Raw genomic sequence first — 6101 nt, forward strand, 5'->3', positions numbered from 1 at the left:
CGACGGCGTTTCCGCTGTACCTTAAATATTTTATTCAGATGCATGAAAGGGCTTTCTGGTTGTTATTCATCGCAGTAAACTAAGCTCTAACCTAGCAAAGGCCCCTTTGGCTGAAGAGGGACGGCATCATCAGTATTTGTAATATAAAAATAAAAGGTACGGTGGTGCACAACTTGATAATACGGCGCATCTGTTCTGAAGTATAAGATCACACTGGTATTCGTACAAACTCCTGGTTATCCTCCTGACATGGTACAACCTCCTGACATAGTCATCCAGACTATGTCATCTCTTGCAGTGAAAATACCGACTTTTTCGCCGCGAACAAAAACCAGCATCACAATTAAATATGCAGGCTTACATCGCCCCCCAGTGCTATGTTTTTCTGGAGCCCGCCGAGAACATGTCATCTCGAGGTAGCATAATCAATCTTTTGGAGATAGGGCAGTGAGGTGCTGTCGGCTGCCCTAAAATAAAACAGATCGCGAAAGGTTGTCAGAAAGGCTGCCCCGCTTCTTGAATTGCATTGTTAACTCCTGCAGACTGCGTGTCAAGCATATAAAGCAGCTAAAACCTTCATGAAGCGGTTATTGAGGAATATTTTTCAAATTATTTGAGCTATCCTTGAATGAGCCATGAAGACGCTGCAGTGCATTTTGCTGCTCAGCATTCTGACGACTGTTATGTGAGTATAATGTTCGAATGCAGAGTTCGTAGCTAACCGTGATGATTAGCCATGAGATTAATCTGAGGTCGTGGCATTATGAACATGCTTTAGGTTAATTATTAACTAATAAATCACGGAATTTATATACTCTACATACAATGCAATACTCAAAGTCTGCTGATATCAGTTGGCATGCTCTCAACTTCCATGGCTCGCATCAGCTGTGTTAGTAAGAATTATTTGCACTAACAAGTGGTATTTCAATCAAGATTAGAAGCACCTAGTGCTAGATATCGTATTTACCGTTCCAAATATGGCAGCACTTTTTGTATTCGAAAACTGTAGAATTTAAAATCTACGTTCATTTTGAGCGCACTCACGGGCCTTGCTTGCAGAAGTGAAGTTATGCCACGTGCATTTGATGAGCGTCATCAGTACTGTTCGTTCATGTGTGATTCAACGCAATGCCGTCCTTCAATAAATCAGGAAGGAATATATTCTTGTTGACATTTCACATGCTAAAACTAGGCTTAACTGTCGAGGCTCTACAGAAAGCACCGATGATTCATAATGCCCTGTTCTCGTTTGCATGCCCCACCCAACTATGGTTTTGCGCGTGGAATGGTCTCACGATGCTTGCTTTAATGTTGATCAACGAAATAAGACATATAAGGGCAATCGTGCTATTTCTTTATTTTGATTAGGCAAGGGTAGTCTCACCTTCTGCGCTTCGATTTGCGCAGTACGTGTGACGTTTGCCACCGGTGACATTTAAAAAGAACGAATTGCCTTGTGAGAAAGAGTGGCTCTTCATTGGCAGACAGATATATTTGCCTGCGTGCATAGGATCGCTGTCATGGTACCCTGCTGAACGAGGGAAAAGTGGATCAAGAGATTCCCGGGCAGAGTGATACGACAAAATAAGCATTACAGCAAATGATTTTACCCCCATTGTGCAAGTTGTTTTGCGGGTGCTGCCATCACGCTTTCTTGTAAAATGCTTCATCGATTAGGCAAAAGGAATGCTTCGCTGACCTGAAACTAAAGCTTTGACCGAAACAATTCTCCTGTAAGCTTACTGAGTTGTGTTTCGAACATACCCTTTCCTTTTCCTTTTTTTGCGACAGATATATTTTGTGCTTCGTATTTCTTTGTTCATCATGTGCAATTGTGTATGTGTGTCGCGAGATAAGACATGGGTACCGTCAGTGTTATGAATTTGGTTTACTGTTTGTTTGCTGCTTTCTATACACAATTTGTGTTTTTTTTGTATGTTAGTAGATATTGAAATATGTACTTGATTTGTATAACCCTGTTTCCTCGGTGTACGGTTTGTATAGGGCCCCGGACCCATTCTGGTGCAAGGAAGCAGCTTTTGTCCGAGACCCTCTGGTTTTCGTATAAGGAAACTAATAAAACAAAAGCGAATAAAATAATAACAATGTTGCTATATGGGATTTAGTCACGTTTAATACAGTGCTTTTACCATCTAAATAACCATTCGCTCATAATCGTCGATAGCCTTGGGCAGCATTCGTGACTGCCTTATTTAATGGCCCTATTTGCGAGACCAACGTCTCAAGACACAGCAGGAAGTTAAACTATTATTATATGTCGCGAGTGTATGACCTGAGGATACCTAACATTTTGAAGGCCATATGAAGCTGCTCCACTACTGCAATAAGACGGTAATTACCTATATCACAGTCATATAACTTCCTTGCTTTTGTAATAAGGTTGTAATAAATTTGGATTGTACTCTCAAATGTTCTAACCATTATTGCTTTCCAAATAAGTTCAATATTTACAGAAAACAGATATGCGCATGCTTTTCGGCAAGAGGAAAAGATATATCATTTCATATATCTAATGTATTTCTTGCAAGGTCGCCAATCGCCAAATAACGTTACAGCAAGTTCCGCAACAGCTATGCTGATCTACTGGTCATGATATTCTGTCAATATTTACATGTTTATGAACGAAACAAGTATTTGAAGGATTGTAGTCTTTATCTCGAATCAGTAGATAAGCTGGATCATTTTAAATGCAATAACTTCACTCGTTGCGTTTCAGCAAAAAGGCTTCATGTGTAGCAATATGCATAAATTCGCAAGTAGAGATTTATTTTTCTTCATGCAACAAGGCGCAAGTATTATTAGTTTGATTACAGCACAGGCACAAACACAGAAGGCACACTATAAACTGCGACTCTGAAATGTTCCTCTTACTAAATGGAATGTGCATATCTGTTAAAAATTGAACTCTTATGTGTGAATCATGAATTTGTTTATGAATTCCGTATTTTTTATGTTTTCCTCATGCTCTTGCTATTGCTCGATAAAATTGGATGAAATGCACTGAGGATATCTTATCTAAAGGCTAAGCAACACTTTCCTGCAGGTGCGCCATTTGGGATCACACGAAATGCCTTGCATTTGTAAGTTCGCTCTGCAGTCAATTTCTACAAAACTATTTTCATATTCACATGGTATTATTCTTAACAAGATGGCAATTCTCACAGCTTCCTGTATCATTAGCACAAATAACTTCATCGTTAACGGGGTGAGTTTTAATCTATCGTGAACCTGGAACTCCAATTTGAAGGAGCTTGGAGATAGACAATCGCTTGCAGCGCTGTGAAAGATTTCTACGCGCTGTATTCTTGTATGTGACCTTCTATAGGCTTGTTATTACCAAATTAACAGCCTGTGCGTAGAAAAGCCCGAGCTATCACAGCGAAATTTCCTTTAAGTAGGCGATGTAAATATTACTCCTATATATTTAAAGTGTGCGAAACTGCGTGTCTAGTGCATTCTGCACTAGACACGCACTAGACACGTTTCGTGTCTAGACCCGTGTCCATCAGACACTAGAATGCACTAGGCACGTTTCACATGCAATTATTTGCATGTGAAATAAAACTTCGAAGCTATGTAAAGCTCTGCAGACTTTTATGGGTAATTTCCCCTTTGTGAGCAATCACTTTGGATATTTTATGGAGCCAAGACACCTGCAACGCTTAGTCTTATTAAGTAGAATTAGAGGAAGAGGAGGGCTCGCGCGATACTTCACATGAGCCATGTGTTAGTCACTCAGTACACCTTCTCAGCCTAGTAAACTAATCAGGGGCTCCGACTGGTGAAAAATAGGCCATAGTCCTTTTGTCGCCGTGGTACTCTTCAGGCTCATTGCTCGCTATTTCCTAACGTTCACTGACACAAAAATTAGCCATGAGTACTTGATCCGACGAATTGAAATTGGTTCCTGCCATCACGATGTTGGTGAATGAGCTTTGTGTTTCTGAGCAAGCGAAGTCGTTACCCGCGATAAAGTGCGCCTTATTTTGACTTTCACTCACTTCAACAATCTCCTTGCGTGTTGCGCTGCCGAGCATGAAGTCGCGGATATTGAACTTCTCAGCATTGGTTTGGAAATGGATTCTGAATTTGGTCGTGTGCAGTAGTCCAGTAGCCTCGAAGGTTGGGACTAGCGAAAAGCACGCCACTACGGGTCCTCTAACAACCAGTTAATTTAATTGGGACTCTAAAACAATAAAGCCGTAGTCCCCATACCATTATCGTATGCCTATTGTGCTCATTCTGCCAATCGTCGACTGTAACCACACTTAGATGAAAAAAAATAAACGACTTTCTTTCGTAGTTCTTTTTCGCGAGTGAAGTCGTCATCTAACCCTTCAATACGTTTTCTTTGACTGACGAATTCTACCAGCCACCACAATGCATATGCGGTGTTTAATTTTTGGAAAGCCACTAATGTCTGCCCGCACACCTTCATCGTTTTAAGCATTTAATTACTATGACTCAGTACATATTTTACCTCAAAATACTGAGAGTACGCTGTAATGACTGCGCGCTTGTCCCATTATCCTACCGACAAGACTACCTTTACGGTTATACAGATATAAAAGCCCAAGGCGCCATGTTTATGACTATCAACTTGAAAACCATCTCCTGATTTTATTTGCCTAGCACAACAGCAAATCATTTCTGGGAACTGCGATAACGGATTTGGTTCCTTGATTATGCGTCATTAGCACAAAATTTCACTCGAGAAGTTTAACTACAACGTAATCCGTTCAAGAAATAACAGAGAAGCTCAAGAAAGTGACGGAATATGTCGCACCACTTTTGACTCAGCCTATGTGCATTATTTTTTAACATCTGGTACTAAATATAAAAACAACGTTTTCAAAGTGAAAACGTTAAGTCTCGCCAACAAGTTTCTGCTTTTTTTTATTTGCAGTGCCGACCCAGGCGCGACAACAGTACCAGTTGCGGAACGGGTTGCAAGTGTCATCCCTTTCGTTATATGCCAATGATTGGAGGCTGTCTTGATAACTCACTTCCGGTTCCCTGGATGTTCCGTCCATTACGAAGGATTTTGGGAAAGTAGCTCCATATTTGTAATCACCTAAGGAGCGAAAAATAAACCCCAGTCAATGTTCGAAACCTCGTCGCTTTGTTGCAAAACGACGCGTCCGGAATGTTTTCCAAAGCACTCACCCTTCATAAGCGGTGAAAACTAAATGGCTAGGCGCTGCAGAATTAGCCGTAGCCTTTACATTGTGGAATCCTTATGTCCTAGGGCGATAATACCATAGCCTTTCAGGCAGAACGATGATGACCCAACGTAAATGGGTACAGGACGTATAGCTCTGGCTAGCGACCCGGCCCTGGGAGGTGGCTCGGTAGGCCGGCATGCCTTGCTGCACCCAGTATGAGTGAAGGTCCTGGGAAGGGTGCCCGGCCCTGACTGAACCGTGTAAGGTCGGGGGGATACTTTTTGGCGGGCCAATACTTCTTGCGGCGTTGTGGCTTGTACTTCCACGCTACGGGCGGGAGAAGCGCACTCCTGTAATCCAAGCGGAGCCCGGGTGGTTGGTCCAGTCACAGGTGGATCTCCACCCGTTCGTCAGGATGGGGCACTGCGGTGTGTTGCATAAGCCGTGTGCCTGGTCTGGAGGGACACTTGCGTCTTGGCTAGCTGACGCTGGAGGGTGTGGCGGCCCTCTGTAATCCAGCTTCTCGGAGGCCGTGCACGTCGGTCAATGGTAGACGTAGCACAATGCGAGAGCTTTTACCTAAGGCCGGGGAGGGTTGCGCCTCCTTGTAATCCAAGCAGGAGGCCGACGTAACCACCGAGAGGTAGGTAACGGGATGAGAGGCGAGGTACGTCTAGATCCCAAGCGTCTGGACAAGCTCGACTTCTAAAGCTGGGGGAACTTGCGAGCCCCTGTAATCCAGCTCATTGGAGGCTGCGTGAGTGGAATCTAGACAGGTTGCATTTGCGGTTGCTTCAACCGGTGCAGGAGATCCACACAAGTCACAGGTGAATTCGCTGCGAGAGGTGGCACTCTCGTGTAATCCAAGTCGGTGATCTCGATCAAGGAAGCGCTGCCTATGTCGAACCTCGC

General features: G+C 43.1%; 1 long non-coding RNA gene across 1 annotated transcript; it reads left to right on the plus strand.

Annotated features, from left to right (window-relative positions):
* The first annotated feature begins 550 nt into the window (after nucleotides 1–550).
* Nucleotides 551–5136, plus strand: LOC119435280 (uncharacterized). Its single transcript, XR_005188803.2, has 3 exons — nucleotides 551–685; nucleotides 3068–3104; nucleotides 4931–5136. It is a non-coding gene; the product is annotated as an uncharacterized LOC119435280 (long non-coding RNA).
* The last annotated feature ends 965 nt before the right edge of the window (nucleotides 5137–6101 follow it).

Source organism: Dermacentor silvarum, unplaced genomic scaffold (genome assembly GCF_013339745.2).
Source record: "Dermacentor silvarum isolate Dsil-2018 unplaced genomic scaffold, BIME_Dsil_1.4 Seq5949, whole genome shotgun sequence".
NCBI classification, from domain to species: domain Eukaryota; kingdom Metazoa; phylum Arthropoda; class Arachnida; order Ixodida; family Ixodidae; genus Dermacentor; species Dermacentor silvarum.